Source organism: Rana temporaria, chromosome 5 (genome assembly GCF_905171775.1).
Source record: "Rana temporaria chromosome 5, aRanTem1.1, whole genome shotgun sequence".
Taxonomy (NCBI): Eukaryota; Metazoa; Chordata; class Amphibia; order Anura; family Ranidae; genus Rana; species Rana temporaria.
The window spans coordinates 172,410,795-172,433,986 of NC_053493.1; the positions used below are offsets into that span (position 1 = coordinate 172,410,795).

The 23,192-nt window shown below is 45.9% G+C and overlaps 1 protein-coding gene across 1 annotated transcript in view; it reads right to left on the minus strand.

Moving 5' to 3' along the window:
- The window catches only part of CTNND2 (catenin delta 2), a 672,820-nt gene that overhangs the window by 578,041 nt on the left and 71,587 nt on the right, over positions 1-23,192 (minus strand). Inside the window, 1 exon segment of the mRNA XM_040353393.1 lies at positions 19,033-19,089. The gene's annotated coding sequence lies outside the window, so the exon portion shown is untranslated.

The following is a 23,192-nucleotide window of genomic DNA, read 5'->3' on the forward strand; positions in this document are numbered from 1 at the left end:
CTTCCGGCACTCAGTAAAAATGTAAATTGCACAAAGAAGATGGAATACCCCTCAGTGAACTTAACCCCTGTAAGGCCAGCATATTTTAAGTAGCACTCTATTTGTATTTATGCCCCTTGTCACAGTGAAAGAAGGGGGAAATCAAAAGTTTACAGGTACTTCTAGAATAAGAGGTTATCTTTCAAAGAGGACACCTGTTTCAGGAACAACTGTTTAAAAGGAAAATGAACCTCACTTTGAGATTTCATCTAACTTCCTTTTGGGTCTCTGTGGCAGAAAGTAAAAGGGACATTTCACCAATGTTACACAGGTAGGAGGAGTTTTAACCCTGGGAAGAAGGAAATCTTGCATTATGCATCATGTATTAATAGTATAACATATCAAAGCAACAACACAGCTCCAAACTGGGAACAGCAGTTAACACGTTTCACGATCTGCACTTATTCACAACTTATTATAACATTTGTTATAATTAAGCACAGATTGTGTGAAACGCGTTAACTGCTGTTCCCAGTTTGGAGCTATATTGTTATATTTGATATGTTATACTATCAAGTATACAAGTTTTCCTTCTTTCATCCATTAGTACATCATCTTTTTCTTCTTTGTATTACTGACAACTGCAAACCTGACCAGCACCCTAGGATATACCGAAGGGATGGACATTTAGTGGGTTAGCCTGGAGTGGTGCGCATCTATCTGTTTATCTGTTTAGGAGTTTTAACCCCACTTTCCAAACCTAAGAAAAGAGTTTTCACTATAAACACCGTAATATTTGCTGTACAGGGGCAGCTTAAGCCAATTTTTTTTTATTATTATTATTCTGTATCTTTGTAGAACAGTACAGGACACAGGAATAAAATGTATAGACTGTGGGTTATATGTCACTATGTTCAAGTGATTAGGCACTTGCAAAAAGTCTTTACTGGGCCCGCCCCCTAGTGTAAAAGCCTGCCCACTCCATGAGGGTACAGTTTTGTCAGTGAGCAATAGAGAGATCACAGAGAAGATATGGAATTTACAGGTATATCAAAACTACTGTCGACTAGAGAGGAACTTGGGAGGCTGTGGCAGACCTGCCTTTGTCTAGCCCATGTGTTCCTTCTTACCAGCACCTGCAATCCTCTATTAACAAATGAGTACAATAGAATAGTGACTACCCAGGCACTATTCAAGTTCTAATGGCTGTGTCTCGGATGAATCCAGAAGCAGGTGGAATAGCAAATGATCAGCTTGCGTTATCGACAGAAAATGTCAGCCAGAAGTGCACATTAAGAGTTTTATGAGCATTATACAACTATTCAGAGGTAAACATTCAGTAGTTAGGTGGTAGAAAAAGCCTGCCAAATTTCAACAGATGAACGTTATAGGAACATTGCTTGTTAAGCTCAGTAGCAAGACAATATACATTTTAGGGAAACATACTAACCACTTTGGCCCCGGAAGGATTTGCCCCCTTAATGACCAGGCCATTTTTTGCGATACGGCACTGCGTCGCTTTAACTGACAATTGCCCCGGCCGTGCGACGCTGTACTCAAAAATTGATGTCCTTTTCCCACAAATAGAGCTTTCTTTTGATGGTATTTGTTCACTTCTGTGGTTTTTATTTTTTGCACTATAAACAAAATAAACAACAATTTTGAAAAAAACAAAACTTTTTTTTACTTTTTGCTATAATACATATCCAAAAAAATAAAAATAAAAATGTATTCATCACCACTACTGTATATATTCTTCTACATAGTTTTGGTAAAAGTCATTGCGTCTACAAACTAAGGGATAGATTTAGGGACTTTAATTTTGTTATCGTTTTTACTGGTAATGGCAGAGATCTGCAATTTTTAGCGGGACTGCGACATTGTGGCGGACAAATCTGACTCCAAATTACACTTTTTGGGGACCAGTGACATTATTACATTGATCAGTACTATAAAAATGCACTGATCAATGTAAAAATTACACTGGCAGGGGAGGGTTTAACACTAGGAGGAGGGGGACTGTGTTCCCTGGGTGTGTTCTTACTGTAAGGGGGGTGTGCTGCCTGGGACATGACAGAGATCACAGCTCCTGATCACTGGGAACAGTAGATCTCTGTCATGTCACCTGTCAGAAGGGAGAAATGCCTTGTTTACATAGGCAGTTCCCCAATCTGCCTGTGTACAAGGCGATCGCGGGCTGCCAGCGGACATCGAGTCCATGGCCCGCTCCTACCCCCGCAACTGCACCTGCACGAATCAGGTACAGGAGAGCCAACCTGCCGCAGTATATCTGCCTGAGCAGGTCGGCTAGTGGTTAAAGTATAACTAAAGGCAAAACTTTGTTTGTTTAGAATAGACTGGAGAGGGATTAGAATTCTTGTAATTTCTTTATTGCTGTCTGTGCCCATGTTGGGCTCGGTTCACACTATAGCAATGTCAGACATCACATGTAATTTGCACCACACTGCTGTGTAGATCACATGCGATGTCTGTGCGATGTGAATTCAGCCGAAAATGGTACAGCACCCTTTTTTTGGACCACAGTGGAATCGGATCACACCCAAGCAATCTGATTCCTGTCACTGCGATCTGGGAACCGATCTGGGGGTGTCATTAACTTTGTATTGACACCCGCAGCGGTTTGCAGAAAGCCAACGATTCAGGTGCAATGCAGGAATTTGCAGGGATTTCATCTCATTTCCTGTTTGGCTACGCGCATTGAGATACAGATTATGAAAAAAAATCTGACAGGGGTTATAACCCTCCCTTGTTCTATCCAAAATGAAAAACATAAGGTTTGACTATAGTTCTACTTTAGGAGTGTAAACCCCCCTATACCCGTGCCTTGTGACCACTTGTGTACATGGCACTGCAGAATATCTTGTAAATTGGGGATGTAGTGTATGCTACAGCTGTATCAAGACATATAAGCCAGGAATCTGTGTGTATGAGGGTTACAGGAAAAATCCTGTCTTACCATGTCCATGTTGCTGGTCCTGCTCAGGGTCCAGGCTTCGCCCATCACATGGACTTACAGTATCTCACAAAAGTGAGTACACCCCTCACATTTTTGTAAATATTTTATTGCATTTTTTTATTTGACAACACTGAAGAAATGACACTGCTACAATGTAAAGTAGTGAGTGTACAAATTGTATAACAGTAAATTTGCTGTCCCCTCAAAATAACTCAACACACAGCCATTAATGTCTAAACCACTGGCAACAAAAGTGAGTACACCCTGTGACGGACTCCGGATACCCTGTCGGGTATTTTCGCTAAGAAGCTGCTTCCCAAGTCCTGGTAAACAGGACCAATGGATCTGGCTATAGAAACCCCAAGAACCAGACAACACCAGTCTTGGAGTGAACTAGAATAACAACTGCTTTATTTTACAAACACACTGAATTTATACAGCAAACCAGCAGATAAGGGATACTCCCATTATATCAGACAATAGTCACCTTAGACAGTAGGGCTAATCCTATTATCATGACAATGACCACCTTAGACAGTCCGGTTCCCCCATAGGACTAACCGGTTCCCCCATAGCAGTGGTCATCAACCCTGTCCTGCAGGGCCCACTAACAGGCCAGGTTTTATGTATTACCTTGGGGAGATGCAATCTAGAATACTGCAATCACTGAGGAGCAAATGATATCAGCTGTGATGTATTTCAGTTATCTTGCAAACCTGGCCTGTTAGTGGGCCCTGCAGGACAAGGTTGATGACCACTGCCCCATAGGACTAACTTATGCATAAGAAGCCGAAAGCAATTAGTGACCAGCTCTGTCTGAATAACTAAGAACACACAAAAACACAGAGTTCTCCAGGGAATGGTTCTCCTGCAGCCCAAAGTCCGCGACACACCCCTAAGTGAAAATGTTCAAAGTGGGCCAAATTAGCCATTTTCCCTCCCCGTGTCATGTGACTCATTAGTGTTACAATGTCTCAGGTGTGAATGGGGAGCAGGTGTGTTAAATTTGGTGTTATCACTCTCACACTGGTCACTGGAAGTTCAACATGGTACCTCATGGCAAAGAACTCTAAGGATCTGAAAAAACTGAATTGTTGCTCTGCATCAAGATGGCAGACCGCAGTACGGATCACCAAATAGTTGCCCGAGTGTCCTCTTTCTGCAGATGGCTCGCCTGCCCGCCGCTATCATCCTTTATTACATAGGAGACGTAGGTAGTCTATCCCTTTCATCACCGCAGCACTCCCTACTCCTACCAAACAGGACAAGGAGAGGATGGATGGATCACAGGAGAGACGGGTACAGGTACAAGGCTCAGGGTTTAGGTAACAGACAGGAACAGGATCAAGTACAGATACAGAGCTTTACAGGGTCAGGGCTCAAGGAAAGATACCAGGGCCAAGTATGAGTGTGTCTGCCGGGTATTTATACACATCTCCTGCAATCAGACTCAGGTGATTCCTGATTGCAGGAGATGATGTCGGCCCCACACTGTCAGGAACCACCCACTGGTGGACGCCAGTACTGTGGCCAAAAGATAACATAATACCACCACCAGGGGAAAGCTCCCATGGCAGTTCCAGACTGCCAGGAGACACCTGCTGGTGGATCACAGTACTGCACGCCAAATATCAGATAGTGTCATCAGAGGATGGAACCTTCCCTGACAGTACCCCCCTCAAAGGATCGGCCTCCGGACACTCTAACTAGCTGTAATTGTCCATAGTCTATGACATCAGGCTAAACCACAAACGGGGGTACATCAGGCTGGGCAACAGGCGCTTCAGGCAGGGCATCAGGCACATCAAACCGGACAGCGGGCACCTCAGGGCAGACAACGGGTACCTTGGGGCCATCGACCTGGGCAGCGAGCTCCGGGTCATCGAGCTGGGCAGCGGGCTCCAAATCACCAAGCTGGACATCAGACTGGAAGGCCGGCACCCAGACATCAGACTGGAAGGCCGGCACCCAGACATCAGACTGGAAGACCGGCACCCAGACATCAGACTGGAAGACCGGCACCCAGACATCAGACTGGAAGGCAGGTACAGAGACATCAGACTGGAAGGCAGGTACCGAGACATCAGGCTGGGATACAGGCACCAAGATTTCAGGCTGAAAAATTGGCTCTTCAGGCTGGAACACAGGCATATGGACACCAGGCTGGCATACAGGCACTCTGCAGGCACTTCAGGCTGGCATACAGGCACTGGAGCGTCAAACTGGGCAGCAGGTGCTGGGGCGTCAGACTGGACAGCAGGCATTGGGGCGTCAGACTGGACAGCAGGCACTGGGGCGTCAGACTGGACAGTAGGCACTGGGGCGTCAGACTGGACAGCAGATACTAGAACAGTGATGGTGAACCTTGGCACCCCAGATGTTTTGGAACTACATTTCCCATGATGCTAAACTACACTGCAGAGTGCAAGAGCATCATGGGAAATGTAGTTCCAAAACATATGGGGTGCCAAGGTTCGCCATCACTGTACTAGAACATCAGACTGGGCGGCAGACACAGACGCTGGCACAGCAAGCACATCAGGCTGGACAGCAGGCACTGGTACATCAGGAACATTAGACTGGGGCACAGGAACTTCAGGCAGAGACACTGGCTGGATAGCAGGCAGAGGTTTGGCAGAATCAGGTGGGTTATCAGGATCAGCTGGCATGCAAGCAGACTGGAGCAGGTTGGTTGGTGTGGAGGCAGGTTGGGTTACTAGCAGGATAGCGTGGGTTGGAAAGAGCTTCTGTTTCTTCTTTGGCTTAACTTCTGGAGATCTGTAGGTGACTGCAGGACTGTAGGTAAGAGGTGAGGCATACTGAAAAGAAGGGCTGGAATATGGCAAGGAAGAGGGAACAGCGGCCAGAGGAAGTTTTTGTGGGGAAGTTGTAGGCAGCAGAGAAGAGGAAGGTGGGTTAAAGGCAGGATAAGTGCAGTGGGTAGAGACCGGGTATTGATACTTGGTGGGAAGCAGGGTATAATGGGCTAAAACGGAGGTTGCCATGGGTGAAGGGGAAAAAGACTCTTGGGAAGGCAGGTGTCTGGCAGCAGAGATGTTTTTTGTGGGCTGGCTGGGGCCGATTGCAAAATATCAGACCATGCTAAGAGTAGTGGTTGCACAAACTGCAGTTTACATTCTGCCTGTCTGACAAGGGATTGTACAGAATCAACACACTCCATTATCTTCTGTTGGGAACAAGCTGTGTAATGTTCAAAAAAGTATGGGGAGTCATCCTCCAAAAGCCATACCAGTGATACGACCTGATTAATATTAAAAGGGGGAGAAAAATCATCATGGCCCTCTGGGATACAGGGTAAAGCCAGCTCTGTGCAGATTTGAATTAAAGGCTGAACATCCCCAAACAGCATACAGCCCTGATCCACTCTTTCAGGCTCGGTTCACACCGTCGCCGAACCTGAAACGCACCAAAAAAGACACACGTTTTTCCTGCACACCGCACCGGACCTGCTGTGGAAATATGTGAACCGGCTCCATAGAGAGCCAGTCACATTCTCCTGTTATGTGAATTGACTGAGCCTAATTCCGCGTACACACAACCGTTTTTAATGTCATTTTTTATGTGATTCTTGTCAAGCCTGCCTTGCATACACACGATCGTGAAAAAAAATGCTCGAGCAAAGCGCAGTGACGTACAACGGCACTATAAAGGGGACGTTCCATTCGGATGACGCCACCCCTTGGGCAGCTTTTGCTAATTTTGTGTTAGTAAAGGTTTGGTGAGAGACGATTCGCGATTTTCAGTCTTCGTGCTTTTCAGTCTGTTACAGCGTGACGAATGTGCTATCTCTATTACAAACGCTGGTTTTACCAGAACGAGTGCTCCCATCTCATACCTGAGCATGCACGTTTTTTTCCCGTCGTTAAAGCCTACACACAAACGTTTTTCACGACGTTAAAAACGGCGAAAAAAATTAGAGCATGTTCTAATATTTTTAATGGCCATTTTTCACGTTGCGAAAAATGCTCTGGAGCCTACACACGATCGTTTTTAATGACCAATTTAAAAAATGAAAATGTTCTCGTCATGAAAAATGGTCCTGTGTACCGGGCATTAGTGTCTGACAGATATTCACCACTCTCTGACGCCAGCAGAGCATAATAAGGAATCACATCAGAATTTATTTCAGCAAAGCAACCTGAACTAAAAGAGTTCCTCTGTGCAGCCACTTCTGGTCAGGGATGGCCCTGGTATACTGTCACATATCAGATAAGACCAGAACTGTGTAGACTGCAACAGAGGAAATCCAGACGTGTGTAAGTGAAATATGATGATTTATTAAAGATAAGTGAAATAATACAAATACAACCACCTCCAATACCACACAGTGCACATCAAGCAATACCAAACAGAATCCACAAATAATAACAGTAACAGACAAATATGTACAAGTAATGGGGAAAACCAGAATCATAAACAGGGCCAGGCAAGGGTCGTCAACGGGAGGTCAGCAGCTGGGGAAAGGGTAAACAAACAGGACAAGGAGAGGATGGATGGATCACAGGTGGGACGGGTACAGGTACAAGGCTCAGGGTTCAGGTAACAGACAGGAACAGGATCAGGTACAGGGCTTCACAGGGTCAGGGCGCAAGGAAAGATACCAGGGCCAAGTATGAGTGTGTCTGCCGTGTATTTATACACATCTCCTGCAATCAGACTCAGGTGATTCCTGATTGCAGGAGATGATGTCAGCCCCACACTGCCAGGAACAACCCACTGGTGGACGCCAGTACTACGGCCCAAAGATCACATAATACCACCATCAGGGGAAAGCTCCCCTGGCAGTTCCAGACTGCCAGGAGACACCTGCTGGTGAACCACAGTACTGCACGTCAAATATCAGACAGTGTCATCAGCGGATGGAACCTTCCCTGACAACAGGTCAGCTTGAAGGATGTCTGGGAGCTATAGTGCAATCAAACTTCAGTTTGTCGGGAAAGTCCATCTGCGTTGCCGTTTTGTCAGCCCATCTTGAACTTCAGCTCAAAAAGTGTCCGTTGTCCCCGGATACTCGATTTAACCAGATCAAAGGGTTGTGGTCAGTGAACACCATAAAGGATTGTCCATAGAGATACAGCTGAAGCTTTTTCAAGGCCCACACCAGCGCTAAATATTATTTTTCTATGGCTGCATACCCCACCTCTCGGGGGAGTAGCTTGTGACTAATGTAGGCAACAGGGTGCTCACTGCCATCGGCTCCCACTTGGCTTACCACTGCTCCCAACCCAAAGGAGCATGTACACAAAAAAATGTAAATTGGGTCAAGAGCAGTCCAAAACTGGGGCAGAAATCAAAGCATTTTTCAGGCGCTGGAAAGCATTTTCACACTCTGGGGAGCACAGTAATGCCCTGTACACACAATCGGTCAATCCGATGGATTTTTCCATCAGTTAACCGATCAAGCTGACTGATGGTCAGTCGTGCCTACACACCATCAGTTAAAAAAACGATCGTGTCAGAACGCGGTGACGTAAAACACAACGACGTGATGAAAAAAAATGAAGTTCAATGCTTCCAAGCATGCGTCGACTTGATTCTGAGCATGTGTGGATTTTTAACCGATGGGCGTGCCTACAAACGATCGTTTTTTTTCTATCAGTTAGGTATCCATCGGTCAATTTTAAAACAAGTTTCAAATTTTTTAACAATGGATAAATAACCGATTGGGCCCACACACAATCGGTTTGGTGTGATAAAAACGGTCCATCAGACCGTTCTCATCGGATTGACCGATCATGTGTACGCAGCATTACTGGCGGGGAAGATTCTTTCTGGTCAAGTCAGTCAGGGGTTTAGCTATCATGCTATAGTCGGGAACAAACCTCCTTTAGTACCCTGCAGTGCCTAGGAATGCCAAGACCTGGGTTTTTGTCTGGGGAGTGAGTCAGTTGGCAACGGCTTCTATTTAGCTGGTTCAGGACGTTGTTGCCCACGGCCCACCCAATGCCCGAGGTACTGAATCTCAGCCATTCCTATGCTACATTTCTCTGGCTTTAATGTTAGTCCCGCAGCCCTCATGTGGTCTAACACAGTACCCAAGTGGAGTAGATGTTCCTCCCAGGTATGGCTGTAGATCGCCATGTCATCCAGGTATGCACAGGCATAATCCTAAAGGCCATTGAGAAGTTGATCTACCATCCTCTGGAATGTCGCCAGAGCATATTCATCCCAAATGGTATGACCTTAGACTGGTACAAGCTGAAAGGGGGTGATGAATGCTGACTTCGGAAAAGATTCCAGGTCCAGAGGATTCTGCCAGTAACCTTTGCATAGGTGAAGGGTAGTTAGGAAATTACCTTGGGCGATGCGTTCTAACAGTTCATCAACCAGAGGCATGGGGTATGCGCCAGTTGTTGTGCAGTCATTTAGTCTGCGGTAATCTACACAGAAACAGGTAGTACCATCTTTGGCACTAACACTACTGGGGATGTTGGAAGGCTCGATGACTCCAAAATCGAGCATGTCCATAAAGGAAATGCTCGATTTTGCCTCATACCCTCTCTCACTGACTCAGGTAACCGGTAAGCTGCCTGCTGGATAGGTGGCTGTCCCGGGGTTTCCACTCAGTGCACTGACACAGTAGTGTATCCAGGCTTGGTGGAAAACATCCTGGCCTGGTCCTGCTGCTCTGGCCCTAGCTGCCTGTCTAACCTTACCATCTCCACACCTGCTCTGTCCCTGTTTCTCGCTGGTAGCTCCGGCAAGGGAAGGTTCTTTGTATCTGCCCCGGCTGGAGCACATATGGCAGCTATCTCCTCGGGCCTCTCTTGGTACGCTTTAAACATGTTCACATGAAAGGTCCGGCAGACTCTTTCATCTGAGCAGTCAGGTAGGTAGTGTCACATATTTTCTGCACTACCTTGTAGGGTCTCTGCCAAGAGGCCTGTAATTTGTCGGACTTGGTAGGCTTGAGGGCAAGAACTTTCTGCCCTACAGCTCAGGTGCAAATCCAGTCGGTATGATCATACCACTGCTTCTGCTGCCCCAGTGCGGTCTGAAGGTTCTCCCGTACAGTGTTCGTGAGTTCCTTCAGCCGGTCCCTGAGGGCTAGTACGTACCCTACCACAGAGGTCTCTTCAGCCCCTACACCTCCTTCCCAATGGGCTCTAAGTAGATCTAGTAGCCCCCTCACCTGTCTCCCATACAATGTGGGGAGAACCCCGTAGATTCCTGCGGCACTTCCCTGTAAGCGAACAGTAGGTGCAGCAGAAATTTCTTCAAATCCCGGTGAGAAGTTGCGAACGTCCACAGTAATTGCTTCAGCCTTCCATTAAACTGCTCCCATAGTCCGTTAGTCTGGGGGTGGTAGGGAGAGCTGTGTATATGCTTAATTCCATAGAGCTTCCACAATTGCCAGGTTAGGTCCACAGTAAACTGTGCCCCTTGATCTGAGATAATCTCCTGAGGGAAATCCACCCTGGCAAAGATCCGGAGCATGGCCTCCACTACTGTCTCTGCATGGATGTTTGTCAGAGGAACTGCCTCCAAGGAACAGGTAGCATAATCTACCACCGTCAAGATATATCTCTTCCCAGAGGGACTGGGTCAGGGTAACGGTCCTACCAGGTCTATGGCTATCCAGCTAAAGGGCTCAGCTATAATCGGTAGGGGTACAAAGGAGCTTTAGATCGTTTAACCTTTTTTCCCACACACTGACAAGTATCACAGGTATGACAATACTGTCTAATATCCCCAGTTATCTTTGGCCAAGAAGAATAGCTGAGTCAAACGGTGAACGGTTTTGGTCACTCCAAAGTGACCAGCTAGGGGAATGTCGTGTCCAATGCTAAGCAGGTCGCGCCGATATTTCTAAAGCATGAACAGCTGTCGCCTGGGCACTGGATGAGATCCCTTCCCTTTGGTCACCCGATAAAGTAATTCCCGATCCCACTCTATCCGTTCTCTTTCTAATCCCCCGGGGTCCATCCCTGCCCTCTCCTGATAACTAGCTAACGTCGGGTCAGATAGTAGTTCCCGGGTAAAGTCATGTCAATATTCCTATCACACACGTTCCTGGAAAGTATGGCTCTTAAAATGGTGGGTGGTGACGCAATTACCAGTTGGGTCCTGGAAACATCAAGCAAGTGAACATATTCGCCAGCACACCACGGATCAACATTTTCATTCAAAGGTTTATTTTATTGAGAGAGATCACATCACACATTTCGGAGCTGCGCATGGCCCCTTCGTCAGGCATGGGGTAAAGTCAGTCGGGGTAGCCTAAGTAAAGGGTGGTACAGTCTGGGCAGAGTAAGGGAAGTTAGGCCTCACCTGGGTCCTATCATTGAGTGCCTCCTCCGCTCGCCTTGCTTCCTGCCGGGTGGTCACAGGGAAGGCTTCTGGGGATAACTCCACATAGAAAGATGAAGAAAGATGTCCCAAATCATTTCCAAGTAGAACTTCTGGGAGTATATCTCTCATAACTCCGACTTCCAAGTCTTTGGATCCCGCGCCCCAATCCACATGCACTTGGGTGGTAGGGATGCGTAAAACTTGGCCTCCAGCAACTCACACAGCTATGGACCTCCCGGTTTTCTCGGTTGATGAGTAGCTACGCTGTCCCTGAGTCATTGGGCGGGTTGCCCATTACCCTTACGGCCTGTCGGTGATGCCTGCAGTTGTCATCAGCAGAAGCTTGTATAGGGTTTACTCATGGAGTAGCCCAAATTCCTCTTCACCCCAGCCAATTGAGGTAAATAAGAAAACATTCCATGGAAAGGCAAGTTGTGTGATAGTGCTTTTGCTGCTTTCAAGAGCCTTAACATATGTGAAATCAAATGTTGGCATTATTATAGGGGTAGCACAGTTCCATGAAGTGGCGGTAAAGTTCTGAGGACATTTAGTTCGTAGGTGTCCCATTTGATTACACCTATAGCAGCGAGGCCCAGTCTTTTTAATGGGTATAGACGTTCGGGCTATTGAAAGAGGGCGACTGACTGCCTGGTGGATGGCTGGATATGGGCAGGTGGTGGCGGTGGTCTGGAGAAGCTGTGAGGCTCCAGACTGAGCCGCAGGGCAGTATTCCAACATGATAATGACCCCAAACACACATCCAAGATGACCAATGCCTTGCTAAATAAGCTGAGGGTAAAGGTGATGGACTGGCCAAGCATGTCTCCAGATCTCAACCCTATTGAGCATCTGTGGGGCATCCTCAAATGGAAGATGGAGGAGCGCAAGGTATTTAACATCCACCAGGTCCGTGATGTCGTCATGGATGAGTGGAAGACTTGGCAACTTGTGAAGCTTTGTTGAACTCCATGCCTAAGAGGGTTAAGGCAATGCTGAAAAAGAATGGTGGCACTGGCCACACAAATCATTGACACTTTGGGCCAAATTTGGACATTTTCACTTAGGCCCCTTTCACACGGGGCAGTGGAGGTGTGGTGGCGGTATAGGGGCACGATTTTTAGCGTGGATATACCGTCATATTTACCGCGATATTCGGCCGCTAGCGGTGCGGTTTTAACACCCGCTAGCGGCCAAAAAAGGGTTAATACCGCCGGCAATGCGCCTCTACAGAGTATTCCCGCGGTTTCCCATTGATTTCAATGGGAAGAGCGGTAAACACTGCGCTTCTATACAGCTCCAAAGATGCGGCTAGCAGGACTTTTGGAGCGGTTCTGCTAGCGCACAGCTTTATTGTGAAAGCCTTTGGGCTTTCACACTGAAGACTACAGGGCAAGATTTTTTCAGGCGGTATAGCAGCACTATTTTTAGCGCTAAACCACCTGAAAAACTGGTCAGTGTGAAAGGGGCCTTAGGGGTGTACTCACTTTTGTTGCCAGCGGTTTAGACATTAATGGCTGCGTGTTGAGTTATTTTGAGGGGACAGCAAATTTACACTGTTATACAAGCTGCACACTCACTACTTTACATTGTAGACAAGTGTAATTTCTTTAGTGTTGTCACATGAAAGATATAATAAAATATTTACAAACATGTGAGGGGTGTACTCACTTTTGTGAGATACTGTACATTCTGTACATAGCACCCTGCACTCAACTCACTCATTGCACCATGTACCAAGATGAGAGCCAAATTAAAGAAGCGTCAGGAGAAATAAGATGTTTTTGGCCAAAAAACTAAGAAATTATTCTACAAGAGGAGAAGGTGTCCATCACCTAACGACACTAGCAAAAAATGGGGCCTCAGAGTCAGGGCCGGACTGGCCTACCGGGATACCGGGGGATATCCCGGTAGGCTGCCTGTTCTGAGACCGGTTTGAGCTAAGCCGCGGCTGTCCCGCTCCTCTCCCGCCTCCTGTCACACACTGCTGGCACGAAGTTCATTGTGAAAAGTTTGGCCGCGCTGCCTGTGACAAAAGTCCCGCCCTCCTCCTAGACCAGCTCATTTGATAGACGCAGTGTTCTGTCTATCACAAGAGCTGGTCTAGGAGGAGGGCCGGACTTTTGTCACAGGCAGTGTGGCCTGCTGAGGGAAGGTCAAGATAGCGGCATAGTCGCCGGGAGACGGTCTGAGGTAGGTCCCGATCCCTAGGCAACAGGCCACTTCCCTGAGCAGCAACAACAACTTTAAACCAAGGGAGAGGCATCCGCGGGTCAGAGCACCAGCAAAGCCCGCCCCCTCCCTCCCTGCACACAGACTCGCCCACCTATGTGTCTACACAGCCACCTTCACCTGCTTCCCATCACTGCAGCGGAGCGCCCACATAGGCAGTGGCGGTGCTGCACATGGAGGAGAGGGTGGGGGCAATATTTACTTGCCAAAGGTGGAAGATCTGTTGTGACAGCAAGTCGTTCAGAGAGTGGCTTGTTCATGAGATATTTGGATTTTTTTATTTTATTATTATATATTTATGTGTGTATTTATTTATTTTTGTATGTATTTATTTGGATTTATTTATGTGTGACTTTTATTTATGTGTGTATTTATTTATTTATTTTTGTATGTATTTATTTTTATTTATTTATGTATTTATTTATTTTGCTAAGGACAAACACAACTGTCTGTGTAGTACACCAATGAAAGGAACTTGGGGTGTCCGCACACACACTTTACTAAATAATCAATTTATTTACTGTACAGGATTTATAATTTCATCAACAGTTTGCGCAGCACTTTACACCAATGAGGGCAGACAGGACAATTATTATACAATTCATGTGCAGCACCGCCACTGCCTATGTGGGCGCTCCAGTGATGGGAAGCAGGTGAAGGTGGCTGTGTAGACACATAGGTGGGTGAGTCTGTGTGCAGGGAGGGAGGGGGCGGGGCTTTGCTGGTGCTCTGACAACCGAATGCGTTCAGGTGATACAAAAGGTAATTACTGGGGAATGAACTGATGGAGAAAATGGAATTGAGCGATCGTGCGACTCTGCTTCCAAACAAAATTGACGCCCTTTTTTTGCACAAATGGGGCTTTCTTTTGGTGGTATTTGATCACCACGGTTTTTATTTTTTGCGCTATAAGCAAAAAAAGAGCGACAATTTTGTAAAAAAACATAATTTTTTACTTTCTGCTATAAAACATACCAACAAAAAATGTCTTCATCAATTTAGGCCAATATGTATTCTGCTACATATTTTTGGTAAACAAAATTACAAAAAGCATTTACAAAAATTACAAAAAGTATACACTGATTGGTTTGCGCATAAGTTACAGGGCCAGATTCACATAGGTTAAATATGTGATTTAAGATCCGCCGCCACAAGTTTTTGAGGCAAGTGGGTAATTCACAAAACACTTACCTCAAAACTTGCGGCAGGGTATCGTAAATCCCCCGGCGGAATTCAAATTCCGCGGCTAGGGGGAGTGTACTATTCAAATCAGGCGCATCCCCGCGCGGATCGAATAGCGCATGCACCGTCCGGAAATGTTCCCAGCGTGCATTGCTCCAAATGACGTCGCAAGGACGTCATTGGTTTCGACGTTTACGTAAATTACGTCCATCCGTATTCGCGATCGACTTACGCAAACGACGTAAAAAATTAAAATTTCGTCGCGGGAACGACGGTCATACTTAACATTGGCTGCGCCTCATAGAAGCAGGGGTAACTATACGCCGGGAAAACCCTTACGTAAACGGCGTAAAGTGACTGCGTCGGACCCGCGTACGTTCGTGAATTGGCGTATCTCGCTGATTTACATATTCTCAGCAAAAATCAGCCAGAACGCCCCCAGCGGCCATTTTAAAATTGCAGTTAAGATCCGACGGTGTAACACAGTTACAACTGTCGGATCTTAGGCATATCTATGCGTAACTGATTCTATGAATCAGTCGCATAGATACGACCGAAGCAACTCTGAGATACGACGGTGTATCAGGAGATACACCGTCGTATCTCTATGTGAATCTGGCTCACAGTGTCTACAAACTATGGGATATTTTTTTTTTTTTACAATTTTTTTTTGCTGCAATTATGGGCACGGCGAGGCTGCAATTATGGGCATGGCGAGGCTGCAATGATGATGCACGGTCAGGCTACAATGATGGACATGGTGAGGCTGCAATTATGGGCACAGTGGGGCTGCAATGATGGGCACAGTAAGACTGCAATGATGGGCATAGTGAGGCTGCAATGATGGGTAAAGTGAGACTGCAATGATGGGTAAAGTGAGACTGCAATGATGGGCACAGTAAGGCTGCACTGATGGGCACAGTGAGGCTGCAATGATGGGCACAGTGAGGCTGCATTGATGGGCATTGAGGCTGCATTCATGGGCAGTGAGGCTGCATTGATGGGCAGTGAGGCTGCCATGATGGGCACAGTGAGGCTGCCATGATGGGCACAGGGAGGCTGCCATGATGGGCACAGTGAGGCTGCATTGATGGGTACAGTGAGGCTGCATTGATGGGCACAGTGAGACTGCGTGGACTGGCAGAGGCTGCATTGATGGGCACAGTGAGACTGCGTGGACTGGATGAGAGGCTGCATTGATGGGCACAGTGAGGCTGCATTGATGGGCACTGGTGAGGCTGCATTGATCTCCTGTAACATGCCCGCAGCCTCCGACATCTCCTGTACCATGCCCGCAGCCTCCGACATCTCCTGTACCATGCCCGCAGCCTCTGACATCTTGACATCTCCTGAACTATGCCCGCAGCCTCTGACATCTTGACATCTCCTGTACCATGCCCGCAGCCTCTGACCTCTCCTGTATCATGTCTGCAACCTCTGACCATCTCCTGTACTATGCCCGCAGCCTCTAACCATCTCTTGTATCATGTCCGCAACCTCTGACCATCTTGTCTTATATCATGTCTGCCGTCTCTGAGGGAGTCTGGAGAGGAGTCAAGAATGGGAGGTATATATTATAGACCTATGTGCTTTTATATCTGTCTTATCTATATATAATACGCTCTTCAAATCAGTTTTAAAATGCATGGTTTTCCCTTTTATGAACAAGAAATGAATGACATTATGATGTTGGGCTGGTATAATAATGCTATGGGGCTGGTAGGAAATTATTACCAGGGCTGGTTTTTATTCCCAGTCCGGCCCTGCTCAGAGTGGGCAGGGTTATATGGGTGTAATAGAGGGCAACCCAGCAAATACTTTTGCCGATGTCCAATCACCTGAGAGTAGCAGAATATAATCTTTGGTCCACATTCTATAAATTGAGTCCTGTTTCCTGTAATATCTGATAAAGATACATTTTTACTCAGTAAGACCCTTTACATGTACGAATCCCGTGAGGATCCATACATGTGTATTCGCCTGCTCAGCTGGGATCATTCCGTTGATCCCCGCTGAGCCGGCAGATGACAGGGCGGTCCCTGCACACTGTGCAGAGACTGCCCTGTTAGATCTCCGCTCTCCCCTATGGGGGGATCAGATTAACATGGACCGTCTGTCCGTGTTCACCCGATCTGCAGACGGATGGAAAAATAGGATTCTCCTCTGTCGGCAGATTTGAAGCATTGAGTTCATCCGTTGACACCCACTATCTCATATGGATTAACGTATGTCCCTTTTTCATTCATAAACGGATGGATGAAAAAGCGGACATATGGTCCGACCGCATGTGTGAAAGGGGCCCAAATGAAAAATAAAATGTTATATAGTAAACAACCAATTGAACTCACTGGAGAGAGTAAAGCTGCAGTGCAGGAAATTTTGTGCATATCCACATTGTGCTATATCAGTTGGCATGGCCCACACAGGCAGGGTTAAATCAAACCTATACACCATCTACTCTGAGCGGTGTGAAGTTGGCACCCCATGTTTGTAAAACCTGAATACAAATATACCATTGGTTTGTGCCGCTTTTGTGCTGGTTTGTCCTGCAAAAATTGGCATTTGTGCCAGTTCGGTTTCTGAGATATTAAACATTCAATTCAATGCAAGCCCCACCCACTTTGCACGCTAACCCTAAAAGTAACAAACAAAGAAACTGAATACCTAGTGCAGGGAGGGGGTTATATCATGATTAAGGACATCCTATGGGCGTAGCCAGGTGTTTTTTGTTCTGCCTAGTCCTACTCCTGCAGAGACGTTATTAACCCTATAGTTTCTGAATAAAGAAGGCTGTGTCTGTCAATGAACAACATTTGTGCCAGTTCGGTTTCTGAGATATTAAACATTCAATTCAATGCAAGCCCTGCCCACTTTGCACCCCATGTGCAAACGCGCCAATCGTGTGTGCTGAGTCTGTGCTGGTTTGTGCTGCAAAAATAAACATTTGTGCCGCTTTGGTTGCGGAAATATTGAGCGTTATGGTTGCTGAAACCCCGCCCACTTTGCACCCCATGTTGCTGAATTTTTAAAACAAACGTGCCATTCGTTTGTGCTGTGTTTGTGCTGGTTTGGCCGCAAAAAAATAAACATTTGTGTCGCTTTGGTTTCTGAGCTATTGAGTGGTATATGTTGTCAAACCACACTAACTTTACACCTTGTTGTTAAATCTAACATACGACTAGATTTATTTGTTCGTGGTTTGTGCAGATTTGGTGGATATTGTACATGATGTTTTCACATGCGTGATTCTCTAGCGCTGACTGGAAGAACAGACAGAGGAGGAAATCTGGGGAGGGGGCGAGCACAGCTGGCTCTGGCTCTAGAGAGGCAGAGCCAGCTGTCAATCAGGCAGCAGGGTGGATCTCAACAGTATTGTCGGGATCTGTCCCGGCTGCAGCGCACCTCTGCGCTGTCAGGATATAGTGGGCAATAGGCTGCCACATGCGGGCACAGGAGAACATACTACATGTCATCTTGTGAACAAAAAGAGAACTAAGAGGCCAAAAAAGGTTGGGTCATAGTTCTCGTTTAACAAAAGTTTAAACCAGGTGTTAACCAAGCAAAACAGCACCCAAATTCTCTTATATAAGTCACTTTGTTTTTTAATTGTTTTTTTTGCGGCACAAACCAGCACATACGTGGCACAAACGAATGGCACGTTTCTTTTTAAAATTCAGCAACATGGGGTGCAAAGTGGGTGGGGCTTGCATTGAATTGAATTTTTAATATCTCAGAAACCGAACTGACACAAATGTTGTTTTTGCGGGACAAACCAGCACAAACGAATGACGCGTTTGTTTTTAAAATTCAGCAACATGGGGTGCAAAGTGGGCGGGGCTTGCATTGCATTAAATGTTTAATATCTCAAAAACCGAACCGGCACAAATGCTCATGGGGTGCCAACTTCACACAGCTTCTACTCTACACTAATTTTAAACCATAGTTACATAGTAAGTGAGGTTGAAAAAAGACACAAGTCCATTAAGTCCAACCTATGTGTGTGATTATATGTCAGTATTACATTGTATATCCCTGCATACAACATGCAGGTCGTTCAGGTGTTTATCTAATAGTTTTTTTTAAACTATCAATGCCCTCTGCTGAGACCACCGCCCGTGAAAAGGAATTCCACATCCTTGATGCTATTACAGTAAAGAACCCTCTTCTTTTCCTCTAATTTTAATGAGTGGCCAGTTTTATTAAACTCCAAGCATGTTTAATAAGATCCATCCTTCTACTCATAATATATGCTTTAATTACTGTGACAGTGGCAAGAGTCTCACAGATACACATAAACCTCTGGGCAAATTTCCACTTTATATAAGTTTTTGCACACATAATAGTTAGCCTACCTTAAAGGGGAACTTCATTAATATAGTTGGGGTCTGGAGACAACTTGCAACCAACAACTGCTGAGACAATAAACACACATAATTAATACATATGTAACGCACAGCATATTTTATATAAATTGTGTATTACGTATATTACATACATACAGTATATATATAGAGAGAGAGAGATATATCTATATACACACAAACACACACACTGGGGTAGATTCAGAGAGCAATTACGCCTGCGTATCCATAGATACGCAGCGTAATTGCTAAGTAGTGCCGGCGTATCTACTTTCTGTATTCAGAAAGCTAGATACGCCGACTGTAGCTTAAGATACGACTGGCATAAGTCTCTTATGCCGTCGTATCTTAGGGTGCATTCTGACGCTGGCCGGTAGGTGGCGCACCCGTAGTTGTCAGCGTAGAGTATGCAAATTGCATACTTACGCCGATTCACAAACGTACGTGCGGCCGGCGCTCGTTTTTTATGTCGTTTGCATACGCCGTTTTCGCCGTAAGGCTGCTTCTGCTATTAGGAGGCGCAGCCAATGTTAAGTATGGACGTCGTTCCCGCGTCGCGATTTCAAAATTTTACGTTGTTTGCGTAAGTCGTCCGTGAATGGCGATGGACGCCATTTACGTTCACGTTGAAACCAATGACGTCCTTGCGACGTCATTTACCGCAATGCACGTCGGGAAATTTTAGGGACGGCGCATGCGCAGTATGTTCGGCGTGGGAATAATTTGAATTACGCGCACTTATGCCGGCCCCTTTTACGCTACGCCGCCGCAACTTTACAGGCAAGTGCTTTGTGAATCAAGCACTTGCCCGGTAAACTTGCGGCCGCGTAACGTAAATGTCATACGTTACGCCGCCGCAGTTTTGCGCGCCCCTACCTGAATCTGGCCCACTGTATATTGATTTTTTTTTTTTATGCAAAACCTTTATCCCAAAAGAAAAATAACCGTTGCTGTAACTGCTTATAAGGTGTTAGCTGGAGTTTGGCTTCAATTTGTTAGTGTATCCAAATCTGCTAGCAGCTAGTCCATCTAAAGGCCCATACACATGATCAGACCTTTTGACAAAAACGGTCCGACGGACGTGTTTTATCGGACAATCCAACCATCTGTATGCTCCATCGGACAATTGTTTTTTTTTTTTTCAACAAATGTTTGCTGTGAATGCTCTTAAACTTTCCGACAACAAATGTCCAATGGAGGATAATCCGATCGTGTGTACACACAGTCCATCGGACTAAAATCCAAAGTTCAAACCAATGCTAAACATCAGACAACATTAGCAGAAGTTGCCCAAAGGGTAGCGGTAAAGAGCTGAAAAACCACATGGTTTGGTGAATGTTGTCTGAAAAAGTTCTGCCATGTGTATGCATACCAAGTTCATGGCCAACTCCCCTTCGAACAAAAATCCACGGAAAAGTCTGATGGAAGTCCGATCGTGTGTATGAGGCTTAACACTCCCCTTCCCCCAAACAAACAATGCGGCTGTTCAAAGGTGCCCCTGTGCCCATTCATTCAGACTTGGGAAACTCTAAAACAGAAGGTGCATTCCCAGCCAGATCACAAGGTGAAAACGGAGGGGGGAAATTCTAAAAAAGAAAAGAAAAGCATCCATCACGTTTAATAATTGGTAAACTGCAATACAGTCAGGTCCATAAATATTGGGACATGGACACAATGCTAATCTTTTTGGCTCTATACACCACCACAATGTGCTTTACCTGCAGACTTTCAGCTTTCATTTGAGGGTATTTACATCCAAATCAGGTGAACAGTGTAGGAATTACAACAGTTTGTAGATGTGCCTCCCACTTTTTAAGGGAACAAAAGAAATGGGACAGATTAACAATCATAAATTTAAACTTTCACTTTTTAATACTTGGTTGCAAATCCTTTGCAGTCAATCACAGCCTGAGGTCTGGAACGCATAGACATCACCAGACGCTGGGTTTCATCCCTGGTGATGCTCTGCCAGGCCTCTACTGCAACTGTCTTCAGTTCCTGCTGGTTCTTGAGGCATTTTCTCTTCAGTTTTGTCTTCAGCAAGTGAAATGCATGCTCAATCGGATTCAGGTCAGGTGATTGACTTGGCCATTGCATAACATTCCACTTCTTTCCCTTAAACTCTTTGGTTGCTTTCGCAGTATGCTTCGGGTCATTGTCCATCTGTTGTGAAGCGCCGTCCAATGAGTTCTGAAGCATTTGGCTGAATATGAGCAGATAATATTTCCCAAAACACTTCAGAATTCATCCTGCTTCTTTTGTCAGCAGTCACATCAATAAATACAAGAGAACCAGTTCCATTGGCAGCCTTACATGCCCACGCCATGACACTACCACCACCATGCTTCACTGATGAGGTGGTATGCTTTGGATCATGAGCAGTTCCTTTCCTTCTCCATACTCTTCTCTTCCCATCACTCTGGTACAAGTTGATCTTGGTCTCATCTGTCTATAGGATGTTGTTCCAGAACTGTGAAGGTTGTTTGGCAAACTCTAATCTGGCCTTCCTGTTTTTAAGGCTCACCAATGGTTTACATCTTGTGGTGAACCCTCTGTATTCACTCTGGTGAAGTCTTCTCTTGATTGTTGACTTTGACACACATACACCTACCTCCTGGAGTGTGTTCTTGATCTGGCCAACTGTTGAGAAGGGTTTTTTTTTCACCAGGGAAAGAATTCTTCGGTCATCCACCACAGTTGTTTTCCATGGTCTTCCGGGTCTTTTGGTGTTGCTGAGCTCACCGGTGCGTTCTTTCTTTTTAAGGATGTTCCAAACAGTTGATTTGGCCACACCTAATGTTTTTGCTATCTCTCTGATGGGTTTGTTTTGTTTTTTCAGCCTAATGATGGCTTGCTTCACTGATAGTGACAGCTCTTTGGATCTCATATTGAGAGTTGACAGAAACAGATTCAAAATGCAAACAGCACACTTGAAATGAACTCTGGACGTTTTATCTGCTCCTTGTAAATAGGATAATGAGGGAATAACACACACCTGACCATGAAACAGCTAAGCAGTCAATTGTCCCATTACTTTTGTTCCCTTAAAAAGTGGGATGCACATATACAAACTGTTGTAATTCCTACACCGTTCACCTGATTTGGATGTAAATACCCTCAAATTAAAGCTGAAAGTCTGCAGTTAAAGCACATCTTGTTCGTTTTATTTCAAATTCATTGTGGTGGTGTATAGAGCCAAAAAGACTAGAATTGTGTCAATGTCCCAATATTTATGGACCTGACTGTATATAACATTTTTGGTTTTCGGTTTAATACCACTTTAAGATATTGCCAGCTTAACAAATTTAGAAAGCCAGATAATTTTTAACCACTTGAGATCCGCGCTATAGCCGAATGACGGCCACAGCGTGGACCTCAATCGCCGGGAGGACGTCAATAGATGTCCTTCCCTTCACACGCTCCCCACGTGCCTTTGCAGGGCACGCGCAGTTCCCGCTGTGATTACAGAGTCACTGAGACTTGGTGATCACAGATCCGAGTAAGAATAAAAAGTCAATCCCGGTGACTCCAATATTTTTAATGCCTGGCGTGCCTGGCTGGATGCGCCATGACGTCAATCGCATCGCCGGCACGCCTCCAGTATCACACGTGAGTCAGCCTCTGTTAAATCTGCCCCCCTGGGATCATCATCAGAATCGGATCCATTCGGTGGCTTAGCTCGGGAGTCGGGCAGCTCGCAGGAACTGCGCATGCGCAGTTCAAAGCCGACCCGCGTACAGGAAAAAAGTGCCTTTTTTTTGCAGATTGTCGGTAAAAAAAATGTACGATTGGCAACACTGCGCCGGCAGCCCACCTGCAGAAGGGCCACGGCCGCGGACCGGGGGTTGACGACCCCTGCTTTAAAATATGTACAGTACACAACCCCAGAGCACTGGTAATCAAGAGTTCACCGTGCTGGATGAAGTTTGGTATCTAGTGTAAAATAATTAAAGCACAAGGCGTTTTTGCGACAAAGACACAATAACCCATGAGGATCGGCATAGATGGGGATGGACCTGACACTAAAGCCTCGTACACACGATAGGTTAACCAGAGGACAACGGTCTGAAGGACCGTTGTCATAGGTTAACCGATGAAGCTGACTGATGGTCCGCCACACCTACACACCATAGGTTAAATAACCGATCGTG